We start from the raw sequence: 17,639 nt of genomic DNA on the forward strand, positions 1-17,639 counted from the left end.
TTGTTTTGGGAAAGAATCTTATACTTAACTCAAAATAATAACCCAAAAATAGGACTCAGGGTATAGCTCAGTGGTAAAGCACTTGTGCATGAGGCCCTGGGTTGGATTCCTAGCACCACAAAAACAAAAACAAATGTCGGATGATATATAGACCCAAAACAATAAAAAAATTATAAATATAACAGAAGACAATATGATAGATTTTAGTAGTTTTTGAATGGGAAATATTCTTAGGCAAATATAGAGCTATAAAGAAAAATATTACCTTGCAAATATATTAAGCTTCTCTTTAGTAAAAGATACTGAAAAAAAAAAGCTTTTTAAAAATTTTCAGAATTAAACAAAATATTTGCAATACTTTTAACAGATAAAAAATTAACATTGAGCCATTATATAAAAGAAATCTCCTCCAAATAATCAGACAAATACTTATAATAAAAGGGAACAAAGAACATGAAGGAGAAAATTCAGAGAAAAAATAAATAAATGACAAATCCATATATGGAAAAGTATTCAGTCTCTAGTGCTCAAAGAAATGCAAATTTAAATAGATATTATATTTCATTTATTAGATTGATAATCAAATATTTTAATATTCGGTGTTGGAAGATAGGAGGAAAAATAAATGCTTATAAACTGATGATAAGAACGTGAATCGGCATAGCTTTGGTGAGCATAATTGAGTAATATGTTTTCAAAGTTTAAGAGTACAACTCTTTGATGCAATTCTTCTAGAAATAGATCTTATAGAAATGTTTTTTAAAATGAACCAAACTTTTCTTGGAATAATTCAATTTGTCTATCTGTAGGGAGTTGGTTAAATAAAATGTATAAACTCTATCAATTTGCTATATAAACCCATGAGCTCTATCAGTTAGTCATATACAGCTGCTTAAAAAACTATCCCCAAACCCCATCATCTCTTCCTATTCCTGGTCTGCAGGTTGGCTGTGAGTTGGTTCATCCAGGCTATGTTCTATGGGGCTTCCAGCTTCAGGTCCAGTTGGACTGGTCTTTTGTGTTGGTTTCTGGTTGCTCCACAGGTGTTTCCATATTTAGTTCTTTGAAGAGATAAGTACAATTGATAAACAGTAGGCAAACTGATGAAAACTACAAGAGAAAAAAATGGACAAATTCCTTGAAAAATATAACTTGCCAAGATTTATATATGATGCAATAAGTTCTAAGAACTCCTACATATTTATTAATGAAACTGAACTGGTAGTTAAAAACACTCCAACAGAGAGAACTCCAGGCTCAAACGACTGCATTGGTGAATCCTATTATACTTTAAGGAAGAGAGAGCAATAATATTATATAACCCTTCCACCAAATACACATACAACCAGCAAAATCTAACACCAAAATCCAACAAAACATTTAGAAATCAATCTAATTAACCATGTTAACAGAATAAAGCAGAAAGACCAGCTCAATAAATGAAGAAAGCATTTGACAAATTCTAACATTTTTTTTTTTAGTATAAAACAAACAAAAACTTTAGCATACTATATAGAATTAGAGAGGGGACCTTCCTCAATCTGAACAAAGGTACCTTCAAAAAGCCTACAGTTGGGGGCTGGGGTTGTGGCTCAGTGGTAGAGCACTTGCCTAGCATGTGTGAGGCATTGGGTTTGAGTCTCAGCACTGCAAATAAATAAATGAATAAAATAAAGGTCCATCAACAACTAGAAAAAAAAATAATAATTTTTAAAAAGCCTACAGTTAAAACCATTCTAGCCTGGTGTGGTGGCACATGCCCATAATCTCAGCAATCTGGGAGGCTGAGGCAAAAGGATCTCAAGTTTGAAGCCAGCCTCGGCAATATAGCAAGACCCTAAACAACTTAGCAAGACCCGGTCTCAAAATAAAAGTAAAAAGAGCTGGAGATGTGGCTCAGTGGTTAAGCTCCCTTGGATTCAATCCACAGCACAAAACAAACAAACAAAAAACCAAAACACCCACCACCAACAACAAAAACATTGTTAATGATGAAATAAATAAACATTTTTCCCCCAAGATCTGAGACAAGTTGAGAATGCTTGCTCCTGATACTTATTTAATATAGTCCTGGAAGTTTTAGCCATTGCAATAAATCAGAAAATAAATAAAAATATAGTAAAGTAAAATAAAATGCAATAAAAATAAAATATGAATTACCTAAGTATTGGAAAGGAGGAATCTCTTTGAAATTATATGACTGTTTACATTTAAAAGTTTAAATAATCTAAAGAATAATCATTAGGACTAATGAGGGAATTTAACAAAGTGGAAACATACATGGATAATATATGAAAATTAAGTATATTTTCAAATACTAGAAGCAAAATATAGAAAATAAAATTTTAAAAAATATTTAAAGCAGCATCAGCAAGCATAAAACGGTTTAGTCTGAACAAAATATGTGCAAGTCTTCTACAATGAAAGCTGCAGAATATTGCTGAGAGAAATTAAAGACCTAAGTAAACCAGAGAAATATACCATATTTATGGACTGGAATTTCACTATTGTTGAAATGTTAATTCTCCCAGATTTATCTATGGATTAAAAGCAACCCCAGTAAAAATTCTAGTGGGTTTTTTTTTTCATAGTAATTGACAAGTTAATTCTAAAGCATATGTGGAAAAACAAATGAGCTGCAATAGTTAAAGCAATAAAAAAATAAAAGGAAACAAAATGAACAAGGAATGAATGAACTTGAAAATGGAAGTCTCCCTCTAGTACTTCTAGATAAGAATCGAGACTTTGATTTCAGCCTTATGAAATGCTTAAGTAAATGACCCAGTTGATCCACACTACATCCAGAATTCTGACCTTCAGAACTGTGAGATAATAAATAGGTATCATACATAAATGTTCATTGTTTTTTTTCACAACTAGTCAAAAATTGCAAATGACATAAGTCCCCAAACAATCAGTGACCTGATAAATATATTAGGAAGTATGGTATATCCAAAGACATAGAAGGTCTTTTTCTATGGTATATCCATACTTCCTAATATCTATGAGTGAACCAAGTGGATAAATATCAGAATAATGAGGCTGAGTGTAAGATTCCAGGCCTTCAAGAATGTGTAATTCCACTTATATAAAATCTACAAAGCACAAACGAATCTCTAGCAACAGAAAACAGATCAAGGACTGCTGTAGCCAGGGGCAGAGGGAGGGAGGGAGAGGGACTGCAGAGGGACACGAGGATGTTTGGGGGACGATGGGAATGCTCTGTACCTCAATTGGGCTCCTTTCAGGAGTCACACATCTGCCAAACTCATCAAAGTCCACACTTTAAATGGATGCAGTTTTTGTATGGAAATTAAACCTCAATTAACTTGATTAAAAAAATAAAATTCAAAGGCATCAAGGGGTGCCTTTCAGGAGTTCTTAGAAGAAAGGCATAAAATTTTTGATAGAATGAGTTTCCCTCGACTTTGATTGAAATTATACTGAATCTGTAGACTAATCCAAAGGGAATGACCATCATTCCAATAATAAGTCTTTCCATTTAGGGACATAGTAGGTCTTTTTCTACACTCTGGGACACTCTAAGCAGCATGATTATTATCTGATCCTTAAGAATCTGATAGATTTCACCCATTTAATAATCTCGACTGGGTGCCAGGGAAAGTCGGTGGGTGGTAACCATAGGTTTTCATGGTTAATAACAAGGGTGGGGTTTGTAATAAAATACCAGTTATTGTCAGGCACTAGTTCCTCTAAATAATCTTGAGACAAATGGTCTCCATTTAGTTTTTGGTTTTGCATCCGGTTCAGTCAAAATTTTAACATTTCTGTAGCAAATGCTCTTAACCAGTGCCGTGGATGGCCCACCTCCGTATAGCTTAGCCCACATCTGAGTTCACTGACAGCTGTGGCGGACATTTCCCATACAACCTGACAGCTTCCCACAGCCAGCTTTTGCTCCTCTCTGCTGTTTAGACTAAAGGCTTTTTCCAGCCCCACAGAAGCTTGCTTGGAGGGCAGTGTGGAAGCGCCAAGAAGTTGACATCTGCCGGGCAACTCAACCAAAATGAAACAGAAGCCAGGGGCAAATATCTCTGCTTCCCCATCCCTAGACAGGACAATTTGGATGCCATCTACATGATCTCTCAGAGGGTCCTGTGGAGTTAAGTAAATCAATCATGAAAGCATTCAATCTGGCTGGGCTCGTTGGCGCTCCTCTGTAATCCCAGGGGCTCGGGAGGCTGAAGCAGGAGGATCGAAAGTTCAAAGCCAGCCTGAGCAAAAGCGAGGTGCTAAGCAACTCAGTGAGACCCTGTCTATAAATAAAATACAAAATAGGGCTGGGGAATGTGGCTCAGTGGTCAATGCCCCCTGAATTCAATCCTTGGTACAAAAAAAAAAAAAAAAAAAAATCCCAAACTCCATCTACCCTCATAATCTCTCGTGCTTCCTGAAATCCCTTCCCAAGTAAACCACCTGCACCCAAATCCTTGTCTCAGGTTTGCTGTTAGTGGGTCCAAATAAAGATGGGCCACCAACATCCTTGTACTATTTCACTATGTTTATAACAAAATATATACAAAATAGGCACTTTCAAAAATATTTTTAATTGTAGACAGACACAATACCTTTATTTTATTTATTTTTATGTGGTGCTGAGGATCGAACCCGGTGCCTCACACGTGCCAGGCAAGCACTCTACCACTAAGCTACAACCCAAGCCCCTTGAAATAGGCATTTTAAGGATAAGGTAGAGATGAGATATTTAAAATAACTTATTAACAGTACAACCCTTTTGCTCTCACCCAAATGTTAATTATGATATTCTTAGTGAGTGGCAACGTGATTAAATATGCTACATTATTTTTCAAAAATTTTGATTAAACACTTTGTGATGCAGCAATTTGAAAGCCTGGCTCCAAATTCATTTTATTTTGATACTTGGTTTAATGGTTTTGAGAACTAAACAAGCAGTTCAGAAAGATATGTGGATCCAGATGGAGAAAGGGTCTCACTAAATCATGGTGCTCTCCAGTGACTATGCACCACGATCAACTTGTCATCTCTGCAAATATTTTGGTTAAAATCCAGCCAGCATGTATGAGTCTCCCCTGACATCAGTCTTCTTGAACAGTGATTGCAAAGAGTTGCATTTTTATACATTAGATAAATAGGATCCAAGCCCACCACAAAGGTGTATTTTATTAGTCTGGTTAAACAGGTGTATGCATTTGCCAAACTTCATTGAACTCCATTTAAAATGGTAAATTTTATTGTGATTTGGTACTTGATGGTGCTTCAAATGCTAATAAATAAACTTCAAGAAATTCCCAGAGAAATCCAAGGGGACCGAAGCTTCCAGGAAAATTCCTTCAGTTGCTAAAATGGTTCTCTCCTATCTTGAGTGAAGCAGAGTGTTCAGCTTTTGGGGCTAGGGAGGCCTTGCAAAACAGAGATAAGGCTGGACCACTGGGGAGTCTAAGGCAGAAATAAATCATCCTTCCAGGTATGTCTCTGATGACTCACTGCTTCCTTGTGGTGGTGTCAGCTGCCCTGACCCTGAAACCTGTTTCCCCTTGTGGATCCACCCAGTACCCCTAAGGGGAGAGGGCAGACCTGGGTTGCGTTGAGAGCAGGTGGAGGCTTGCCAAGCATGGGCAGGAAGCGCTGGGGTGTAATTTCTGCTGCACACCAGAAATCCAACCCTGCAAAACAGAACTCTGAAAGCCACACCTGCTCCCCTGCTCCCCTCTCCTCCTCAGCTTCCTGGAAGGGAAAAGTGGGACTTCCTTGTGGGTACCCCAGCTGTGGCTGCAGCAAAGCCTGGGGAGACAGGATGCTGCCCCAGCTTCAGGAGAAATTGCTTGACTTGAAATACTACCTTGATCTCATCAATGCAGGCTCATACCTTTCAAGAAAAATGAAAGCGCTGTCTCAGGCCTAATACCTGGGAGAGAGAGAGAGAGAGAGAGAGAGAGAGAGAGAGAGAGAGAGAGAGAGAGACATCAGCCTGCTCATCAGCTTTGGATCTAACGAGACTGAAAGAGTTGATCCACATTATCTGAAACTCATGGGTTAGCCATTGTTATGTCCATTTCACAGACAGAGACGCTGATTGCCTAATAATACCAAATGTTGGAGAAGAGGCAGGGAAACTAAACTCTCACGTACTATGGTAGGAATGCAAAGTTGAAGATGATGCTGTTCTCCAGATATATACTCTAGAGATAGACACACCTGTGTGCCAAGGACACATGTAGAAGGACGTTCACTGACTGGAAATCACTAAAATGTTTATCATTAGGCAATGGAAATAGTATATAGTACATTGCCTGCTACTTCTTTCTTCTTTTTAAAAAAAAGTTTAATGCAGAAATAATGAAAAAATTAATTTGTGTTTATAATTTTGTTTTTATAATCTGATTTTCAATTTATTCAAAAGTACATCTAGTACTTATCCAAAGTTAGGCTTAGGCTGCTATAGATATGCACCAACAGCCCAGGAACCTTGGTCATATACCAATCCATGATTGAATCTTAACTGGAAATTGGTTTGGGAATCAAAGGGTGGAGTGCTACAGAACATTGAAAAAGTTGTCCCTCAAAAGAAAAAAAACAAAACAGTTGTCCCTCCAACAAACCCTTCCTGATGTGCCAAGAAGCTGAAGGCATAGGCCCACTCCTTACCTGCTCTCGGGGGCTCATGATCTGATAGGGGACCTAGGTCACAGACATGTACTAAGATCAAGATCCTTACCCTCTCCTTGGTGATTAGAAGTAGGTGGTTTGAACATCCCAGATAGTGTGAAAGCTTATAGCAGATTGAGACGTCCATCAAGAACAGCGGAACTAGAGCTGCAGAGGTAGGCTGGGGCTAGCCCATGGAGAGCCTTTAGTGCCAGGCAAAAGGGGAATCCCTGCTGGCAGCACCATCCCAGCAAAGAGCTTGTTTTCAGTACTAGTTAGGCACATAAACTTGCTAACATATATCAACCTCTGAGCATCCATGATTTCTCATCCAGCCACATGGTGGGCCATGAACGCCCTCACCTGAAGGGTGACTATACTCTTGCCACCCCCCACTGATCACATAGAGTGAAGACACAGCCCTGTCAGTCTTTCAGGAGCAGGAGTGTGGACTTAGCTCAGTGGGAGAGCATATGACTATCGTGTATGAGACCCTGGCTTCCATCCGCAGCACTGGTGAGGGAAAAGTGGGAGGGGGGCGTAGGAACCAGGAGCAGATTTCTCACCAGACTCCCTTCATCTTGCCGTCTTCCATTGTCCAAGATGCAGAAGCTGAAAGACTGTGTTTGGCTGCTAACACCACATGTGGCCCTGTCCTTGGGTTGCTGAGGCTCTAAACTGCCTCACTTCTGTGTCCTTCCTTTATTGGCGAGAACCCCTTTGGCTGCAAGTGACAGAAAAACAACTCATAGAAGCGAAAGGAAAAAAAAAAAAGAGGAGAGATTTAGCGGATAACTGGAAAGTTCCAAGTAGATCAGGATTCAGGAACTTAATCAATGTCTTAAAAACTTGGTGTGTCCTTCTTGTCCCTGGGTTGGCTTCAGCCTCCAGGAGTTTTCTCCATATAATGGCCCTGACCTCTTCTCCCCCAGGAAACCCCTTCAGGAAAGGTCTAGCAAAAGCCTAAGGATGATTCCCTGTTCATGTGCCCACCTGTGAACCAATCTCAGGGACTTGGGTGGAGTGGACCATTGCAGGCCTGGGTCACATGCCCATTGTGGATCCTGGGGTGGACCAGGAAGGATCATAAAGATGGAAAGTGGAGGCAGAGGAGTTCTTCAAAGACAATGAATATCATGCAAAGAAATCTACAGATTCAATGCAATCCCCATCAAATATCAGTGATATTTTTCATAGAAATAGGAAAAAAAAATCCAAAAATTTGTATTGGAAGCACAGCAGACTCAAATAGCCAAAGCAATCTTAAGTAAAAAGAACAGAGCTGGAGGCATCATACTGACTTCAAAATATACTACAACCCTACATCAACAAAAATAGCATGGCACAGGCATAAAAACAGACATGTAGACCATGGAACAGAATAGAGGGCCCAGAAATAAATCCACACATTTATAGCCAACCAATTTTCAACAAAGGTGCCAAGAACACACAATGGGAAAAAGATAGTCTCTTTGATAGTGTTGGAAAAGCTAGATATTCACATGCAGAATAATGGAATTATACCCTGTCTCTCATCATATTAAAAAAATCAACTTATGGCTCAAGAGATTGAGGCAGGAGGATTGAAAGTTCAAGGACAGCCTCAGCAACTTGGCAAGACCCTGTTTCAAAATGAAAAAATAAACATGGCTGCGGATGTGACTCAGTGGTTAAGTGCCCCTGGGTTCAATTAACAATATCCCCCCTTCTCAACACCAAATCAACTCAAATTACATTAAGAGTCAAAACGATGAAACTACTAGGAGAAAACAGAGAGAGAAAGCTCCATGGTCTAGGCTAAGGTTTTTTTTTTAAGTCCTCAAAAGCACAGGCAACAAAAGCAAAAATAGACAAAAGGGATTATATCAAACTAAAAATCTTTTTCACAGCAAAGAAAAGAAACAACAGAGTAAAGAGTCATTAAAGAATGAAAGAAAATATTTGCAAAGTACATATCTAATAAGAGGTTAATATCCAAAATACACAAGGAACTTCAACAACTTAACAATAACAAAAACAAATAATCTGGTTTAAAAAAATCATCAAAAGACCTGAACAGACATTTCTCAAAAGAAGACATACAAATGATCAACAAGTAAGTGAAAAAATACTCAATGTCACTAATTATCAGAGAAATGAAAGTCAAAATCACTATGGGATGTAACCTCACTCCAGTCAGAATGGCTATTCTCAAAAAGACAAAAAGATAACAAGTATTCTTGACAAAAATGGATTGTGTTTCAAAATAGCTAGAAGAGAAGATTTTTTTTTTTTTTTTAAACAGCACTTATTTCTTAGTGGTGGTGTGGTGGCACATGCCTGTAATCCCAGTGACTCAGGAAGCTAAGGCAGGAGGATCACAAGTTCAAGGTCAGCCTGGGGGCAACTTAGTGAGACCCTGTCTCAAATAAAAATAGAAAGGACTAGGGATGTAGGTAAGTGATAATGCACCCTAGATTCAATCCCCAGTGCCAAAACAATAAAAATCAAATAACAGCTATTAATTTACTTTTTAAATTTTTAAAATTTACTTAGAGATGAGTTCTTACTGTGTTGCCCAGAATGGCCTCAAACTCCTGGGCTCAAGCAATCCTCTTGCCTCAGCCTCCCAAATAGCTGGAACCATAGGCAAGTGCTGCTGCTGTGCCCAGCAAAGAGAGAATATTGAATATTCTCACCACATAAAAAAATATAGAGAGATGATATGCTAATTATCCTGATTGGATTATTACACTATGTGTGTGTGTATATATATATATATATATATATATATATATATATTTTCAATTATCATGTTGTACCCCCCAAAATATTTATAATTATTATTTATGGAACAAAAATAAAATAAAATAGAATAAAAGGGGGTGAGGGGCATAGTTGAATGGTAGAGCAATTGCCTATCAGGAATAAGGAGGTCCTGGGTTCAATCCCCAGCACCACCACCCCCCGCAGAAAACAATGGAGATGCCCTTCATCTAAAGCAGGAACACACATGCTGTGGGGGAAAAGTGATGCACAGTTTGCTTCACTATGTGCTCCCCAAGCTTGGGGAAAGTCCAGCACAGGGCTGGGGACATATTTATACTTGGTAAATGTTTATGGATGGATGGATGGATGGATGGATGGGTGAATAAGACGTCCATCTTGTCCCCTAGTTCCTCTGTGTCCCCTAGTTCCTCTCTGTCCTGTAGCTCTACTTGGGATGTTTGACCACAACTGGTCAGGACAGCCAGCTTGTTATGTCCCAGTGCTGAGGTACCTGGCATACTTGCTAGAGTGGAAAAAGCACTGGGAGGAGAAATGGAAGATCCAATCTGGACACCAGAACAGGACTAGGGCCAATCAATTGAATTGTGAGGCCTGACAACTTCCCTGATTGAGGAAGGTACTGGGAGCCTCCAGTGGTGAAAATGCTGGCCTTGCATGTGTGAATGGGAGAGGCTGGGACCAGGCAGCCAAAACATGAGGCAAGAGGGCCATCTTTGCCAGGGCCTGGAAGGGGAATCCCAGGTCTAGTGCCTCCAGCTTGCTTTAGCTCAGCTCAGGTATGGAATCTTCCACCAAGACTCCTCACAAGCCAAGGCTGGGCACTTCCCTAGGTCCTTCAGCCCCCTGTTCTGCAGCCTCAGTGATGGGGGAGGAGGAGGTCCACCAGGCAGCAGCTTCCTTGCCTTATCTTGCTTTGCCCCTGAAACTGAGAGTAGAGGTGGAAGACATCGTGGACTGCAAATTCCCAGACCCGCAAAACTTCACCCACCAGTCTGTCAGCTTTTCCGAAGTCTGCAGACCCCAGAACTGCCTTACCAAAAGGCCTTGAAAAAAGTCAGAAAACAAAAGACTGAAAAAGTCTCTGGATGCCAGAGTGAAATACAGAGTCATGAATATGGTAAGTCGTCTATTAAAATTTGCTGATTGATTGATTATAGGCTCCCTAATCTCCTAGATTCAAATTTACCTGAAGAAGATGTGAAAACTTGCGAATTCTAGTCAAATAGTGTAGGACACTACCTAACTTGTGGTCTTTAAAGTGACTTAGCCAATAATTTCTGGCTTTAAATTCTACATGAATATTTCATAAATATCCCATACATTTAATATTTTAACAATTTTACATCATATCTACAGTACTTTAGTACCTGACTTGTATATTTATGTGACTATTGTTAGAAGTGACTAATTGGGTTTGATTAGCTCCATCATTAATATTCTGTCCATAATTTAACATGCTTCAATAAAATACCCTAAAGCAGTGTAATGATTAGATTTCAGGAATATGTGTTTTGCAATTAAGTTCCTCTTGATTTTGATATGCAGATGAAGAAATGGTGGTCTCATTTAAAAAAAAAAAACTGCCCTTATTAACTCAGCAGTATACTCTGAAGATTAGGTAAGAAATCCAAGATTTTCTCTTTGTATATGCTAGTTAAAATGTATTTCAATCAAGCCTATGTGGGCAAATCAGATTTGATTAGTTTAAGTTCACAGTCATTCTATCTAAATGAATAATGTGTCACCTAACATTGCAAAAATTTGATTAATAGTTTATCAGTTAATTAAAAACGAGGTTTAATTTTTCTTTTTTAGGAAAATGCAAGGTAGATATTCCTTGTGTTCATCATAAATGCAAATTATTTCAGCTTGAATCTATTGTTCCTTTTTTGCTTCTTAGCCAACTGGCAAGAAAATAAAGCTCTTAGAAATATCTCTGGGAGGGAGGAGTAGCGAAACTTTCTTGCTCCCACCAGTGACTGTCATTTGCATCCTGGCTTCAGAGAGATTGTTCTGGGTGGAGCTGGTTCCCTGGGCCTTAGCTTCTCCAGGAACCTCGCCTCTTTGCCCTGTTCCTCTTCCTCATCTCTCATGCAGTCGTTGGCCATAAGACTTTCCAAAGTGACAACTTTTGTTACCTTGTTCAGTTTAATTTGTCTGTGGGGTGGGAGCCAGGGAACCAAAGGAGCCTCATCCCCAGGAACCTTAGGCCTGATATGAGATCTGAAGACCACCAACTGTCTCCTCTCTTCCTAAAGGCAAGTTATCCATGTCCAGTAATTAGGACATGGGTGCCTCCTTTGCAGAGGTTGTCTTCCTCAATGAAAGACTACTGGACACGCTGAGCAAAGGGACGGTTCTTCCGGGCTCTGTAGGGAGGGTCACTGACGCAGGGGAGGGGAGAGAGCCAGTACAGTAACTGGCACATGAGTGAGCAGGTATTACTTCTGGCAGCTTCACCCACAGGGACCTCTGGGAGACCAAGCTGACCCAGCCCTGTGCATCCTGAGGGCAAGCCAGTAGAGTTATTTATCCACCAGGTCCTGTCCATCATTGACTAAAGTTTGTTCCCCAGGGCACTGACTCTGGTGTTTCCCACACATTCTGCACACAAGCAGAGCAGGCTTCTGCACCTGAGCTTGTCCCAAGACACCCTTGCTCAAAGGGGACAGTAAATTCAAAGGAACATAGGTAGGGCAACTCAGAGCCTTCTATATGGGTCCTGTGCTAATGTGGTCAGTTCTAAGCACCATCCTAAACTTATCTTGAACTTTCAGAGGAACTTACTCACTGTCATTTGGTGTTTATCAAGAACAATAAGTTTTTTGCTGGGCACAGTGGCTCGTGCCTGTAATCCCACCTACTTGGGAGGCTAAGGCAGGAGGATTGTCAGTTCCAGGCAGGCTCAGCAACTTAGCAAAAGTGGAGATGTAGCTCAGCGATGGAGCACAACTGGGTTCAATCCCTAGTACTGCAAGGGAAAAAAAAAAAAACCCGAAACTTAAATGGGGAATCAATTCAGCCCAGCACTGCTGTGGGTGCTGTAATAGCTTTAGCTGTCAATTTGCATTCTATAAACAAGAGATAGTATGGGCGTGTCAGATGTGAGAAGTACCATGTGGGTGGGGGATTTCTTTAGCCTCAGAAGTCAGGGAGGGCTCCTCAGAAGAAGTCCCCTTGAGCTGAGACTTAAAGGATGGAAACTGACCTGCCACATAAAGATCTGGGGAGATGTTTCAGGTATAAAGTAGAGCAAGAGTCACAGTTCCAAGCCAGGAACAAGTTTAGTATGTAATTGAGAGACAGTGTCTGTGACAAAGGTGACTTTGAAAGGGAAGGCAGGGCCCAGATGACTGGGGGAGGCTGGGTGCAAGGATCAATCCCATCTGCCTGAGTCCCTGCAAAGCTTGCTGCAGCTTACCAGAATCCCCCTGAAAGTTCCTGAATCACACACTGAGACAGTATATGTTGTTTAGGGTTGCTGGCTCCATTTAATAAATCTCACATATGCTTGAGTTTGAGAACCTCCACCTGAAATGAAGGATGACTGGAAATTAATGATCTATTCTAGTTCCCTAGTAATGACCCGAGAGGGGCAGAATGCGGAACAGCAGGGTATCCCTGCTGGACTCAATACTCAAAAAAAAAAAAAAAAAAATCATAGAATCTTCCTGGCCCAGTACATGAGGAAAAAAAAAAAATTGGTACACTGTCCAAGAGTGTGGGAGTGATAATGTCCCAGCCAGAGACTGGCCTATAGTTTGTGTTTGGTTAAAGTTGACTGGGTTTGCAGTTAAATCTTCTTTGTGTCCCTGTTGTCTGGAAAATTCTGGAGAGTTGACCTGTCACTCGTTTTCCTAAGTTGACATTTCTATTCTGCCACACTGGAGAGGTATGTATCTGGGCTTCAGCCTCCTGCTCAGTACCCCTCAGGGAGCATTGCCTGGCCTAGGTTTGGGTTCTACAATCAGCACTCAGGCTAAATGTGTGTCTGATATGTCCTGGTACACAGGCCAGGCCCTGACTGGTCTGTATGTGCCGTATTCTGTGAGGGGAGGGGGATTTGAGGGAGAGTGAGCCACTAGTATTTTGAAGACCCTGTATAAGAATCATTAAAACTGCAAGTCATCTCAAAACACCCCTACCAGCTCCTACACAACCCTCAGGCTATCAGGAGGAGGGACTGCTTCTCAAGGAGGACAGTCCAGCAAGGAGGCTCTGGCCTGCAGCTGCTTCTGACTACCTCCCACTGTCCCTGACACACCCCATACAGGGTGCCTGCCCTGCTTCCCCACTGCAGCCACCTCAGCCAGCACTCCAAACACCGCTTGCCACCCCCAGGGGTTTCCAGGAGCTGTGGATCCTCCCGCTCCTTGTGTCTTTACCTCAACACAGAGTTAGGGTTATTTCTGCCCCTCCAACTATAATGAGCTGGACCAAACTATGGGAGTCAGAGAGCCTTTTGGCCTGGCCACTCCATTCTGATGCACCTTCAATGCAGACTGTTGTGACTGTGGCCAGTGAGGGTTTCTAGGAGACTTCATGTCTGTGTTAAAGCATCTACCTGCCATATCTAAATGCTTAACTTCACCAAAATTGTGTACCTTGCCTTGCCTTTTTTTAAATGAATTAATATATTAGAACTGGTTCAGGCTTCTCCTAACCCTTCAGGGGCCAAGTCCTGCAGTCAAGAGCTGGAGAAGGAAACTTTTCATGGGAAAAGAGGACCCTGACTGGCCAGGTCAAGACCATACACTAAGCTAACATTATCAAGCACAAGCCACACCTATGGACATGAACTGATCTCCTGTTAACTTACTTTATCCTCACAAAAGGTCAGGGCTATTTTTATATCCCCATTTTATAAATGAGGAGACTGAGGTGTGGAGCAATAGTGTATCTCCATCAAGGTCACACAACCAGCAATGGGAAGAGGAAAATTCCCGCACTGGTAGCTAGCTCCAGAGTTCACATGCTTACCCTCACTGCTGCACCATCTCTGAAGCCATGACAACCACCTCTGTACTTATCCAGTCTGCACTGAAGAGTTTCACATCTTGCAAGCAGGGGAGGAACTACTACTGTTCCCATTTTACAGATGAGCAAATGGAAGCAAAGAGACTTCCTAGAATTCCTTAGTAATGTGGTAGGACCAGACGTGGAAGTAAGGTACCTGAATCCTAGTCCTGGATTTCCTGCCTGCTGCCTGTCAGTACCAATTAATACAGATGCCTCATTTTCCAGCCTGTAGCAAAGGGCCAGACTCCCCTACTATTGGGAAGATGAAAAGAGACAAATTGTCAGTTTTTTTTTTTTAAAGGAAAAGAGAAAATAAGGTGAAGCTCTCTAAAACTCACAGGAACAAACTCCAAAAACAGCCTCTCTTAGGCAAATTCAGAAGTTCTCTGAGCATTTTGAAAAGCAGGGCTTGGGGGGTGGGGGTAGTGGTATGTGAATAACTATAACATTTGGGTTTCCAGAGCCAGTTTTCCTGTCTAAAAACAATACCAGAAAACTAACCTCAAATATCAGGGATCAGAGACATTGAATTTGGACTATTTCTACTTTAAAAGGAACTATCCGAAAAGATGGCAGACTGGACCAGTTTATCTCTGCAGCATGGGACTGGACTGATGTCAGAATTACCAGATTTAAAATTGGAGCTTCCCCCTTTGCTCCAGCCCTGGCTGAGCACAGACCTGTCTGGCTCCTGTGAGACTCAGCTCCCGGCAGCACCAACTAATGAAGCCTTTATGGGGCATCTTGAATTCAGAGCGCCAGCCCCACATTTGCAAGCCAAGTCTGCAGGTGACCAGAGCAGAGCTGCGTCTATGAATTGCTAACTCCCCATCTATTGGACGGCACAGGGGGGGCGGAGGCAATGCAGGGAGCCCCCTGCCATCTCAGACTCCACCAGAGCCTGGCTAAGATGAACTGCTTAAGGAGGGACCACAGTGTCAGATGAGGGCCAGAAGCAGCCATGTGTGAGCATCTGAGGGCACGATTAGTCCCGCATCTGCGGCCTCCTTTTTCTGGTTGGCTTGTCCCCAGGACTAAACAAGGCCCCTTCTCCTTGCCAGCAGGGCAAATGCTGCTGAGGGAGGAAGGGCGGAGGGTTTGGGGAAGTTAGTAAAAGGGTTTGCTATTTCTATAAATGTTGATTGGGTGTCCTATTAGTTTTCACACCTCGTTCAACAGATACTTTTTTGAGCATCAAGAGTATACAAGGCTCAGGATGGGGAGGACAGAAAGCCCCACACTCCACACAAGGCAGCTGCTACCTGCTTCAATCAAGGCAAAGAGCTCCAGAGGTGGCAGAGGTGCCTTCTACCCAGGGCTTGGGATAGCCACGCAGTGTTCTTCATTATTGATCAAAGTGTTTCCTCATTCTCCAACTCTCATGGCTTGTATGCCCATATCTCAGGTGCAAGAAGTAGGCTTGGGAGAGGTTAAGGGATTTACCCATGCCATTCATTAAAAAGTAGTAAAGCTGGAATTGTAACCCATAACTAAAGCCCCATACCACTCCTCTGTCACCAGGCCCATGTTTGGGAACCCAAAGACCAGGAGTCTCTGTAAATAACACAGGGACAACTGAAATGAACTCTTGGCATGAAAATGTCACTCCTTTGTTGTGTATGGAGCTGGGTTGATGTGAAATAATCCATGGGGCCACCCTGCCCATCCCCCACCCACCCCAAATCTGATATTGGACATTGCATCTGGGACACTGGGACACGGGTGGAGATGTAAGCCATTTCTTATGGATGACAATGAGCATTTATTACATGCCTGCCCTTAGCCCAATCCTGTGCCAAATGATGTGTGGCAGATGAGAAACCACAACCCATCCCTGTCCCAGGGAGCTCAAATTCAACTTGAAAATTCAGGACTAGAGAACAAAGCAGGAGATGATGAACATGTTCAAGCACTGGAGAGAATTTCTTGTCCTCTCATTTCTAAGTTGTGCTGAACTCACTGTGTTTCAGCCACCAGCATCTACCCAAGGAACAGTCCTGGCAGGCAGGCTTGATGCCTGCCTCTCAGAGCTCTGGGCTATGTCTCTGATCTGCACATGGGACATTTCACACCACAGCGCTCTGGAGGTCTGGCTTCCCACCCCCATCCCATTTCACTCCACTAGAGTCTGAGCCTCCTGGGAGAAGTTTCCAGAGCAGGTTGTGCTTGGTTCCCCTTCAGTGTCCTGGGGCCAGGGCTTGGCACACTTACACCCACCCAGTCAGTCATTCCATAGATGCTTCTTGAAGGCCAACTGTGTGCCAAACTCTGAGTTATATGCTAGTGCAGTTAAATGGGCTGGCGTGGAATTCGCTACTCAGGGTGTACATGCCCAGGGACTAATAGATGCTCACAGTCAAAGTATCCATCTTTTTAGAGCTGATGGTGTGAAGAGTGTGACAGTGACTGTAAAGAGACAGCAGCGAATCTAGCAAACAAACAAACACTTAGCAATGATAAACCATGAGAACTGCTAGAAGGAGAAGAACAGTGTACCCCGAGAAAGAATAACCATGGAAACTAAAGTTGCACAGGAAGTGTATGTCAGGGAAGCCTGACAGGGAGTGTGTGTATGCTCAGGGCCTAATAGATGTTCACTGTCTAATGAACAGTTTGAAAGTCGTGGAAGGAAAGAGGGGAAGATGAGGAAAGGAAAAAGAGGGTCAAAGTGGAGATGAGAGATTCAGACCGAAAAGGGTTTTACATTTTCCAAAGGTGAAGGACAAATGTCTAGTGAGAAGATGACAAATATGTCCTAAATCAAGTGGGCCAACTCAATTATGAAGTGATGTAGGCACACAGGGTTTCCAGGGATAGGTAAGAGCGGGTCAGTTCTTCCAGGAAGAAGTACCATGGGCTTTAGTTCACTGAAGCCTCTTGTACCATGTATGGCCCACTTCCACCTATAAAATAGGAAATTAGGACATTAAAATGACGAAAGGGCCAAAAAAAAAAAAAATAGGAAATTGGGGCATTAAAATGATGAAAGGGCCAAATTGGCCCATCTGCCTCTAGCAGAATCCCCCTGGGATTCTGGGACACCAGTCCCTGGGAACTGAAAACCAAGCAGACTGCAGGCCCCTGTGCCCAGGGTAAGGGGACTGTTGCCTTTTCTGGAGCTTCCTCAGCCAGAGGCAGTGCAGGGCTTAGGAACCGAGTGAGCGGAAAGTTCCACAGCTCCTTAGGGGGGTGACTTAGGTCAG

At 42.0% G+C, this 17,639-nt stretch overlaps 1 long non-coding RNA gene across 1 annotated transcript in view; it reads right to left on the bottom strand.

Moving 5' to 3' along the window:
• Nucleotides 1-548: 548 nt before the first annotated feature.
• Nucleotides 549-17,639, bottom strand: part of LOC124095065 (uncharacterized) — a 31,181-nt gene continuing 14,090 nt past the window's right edge. Inside the window, exon 3 of the long non-coding RNA XR_006852409.2 lies at nucleotides 549-1,110. This is a non-coding gene — a long non-coding RNA (uncharacterized LOC124095065). The remainder of the gene's footprint in view (nucleotides 1,111-17,639) is intronic.

The sequence above is a fragment of the Marmota monax genome, unplaced genomic scaffold (assembly GCF_021218885.2).
Source record: "Marmota monax isolate L192 unplaced genomic scaffold, Marmota_monax_Labrador192_F-V1.1 WCK01_AAM20220418_F8-fsc00101, whole genome shotgun sequence".
NCBI classification, from domain to species: domain Eukaryota; kingdom Metazoa; phylum Chordata; class Mammalia; order Rodentia; family Sciuridae; genus Marmota; species Marmota monax.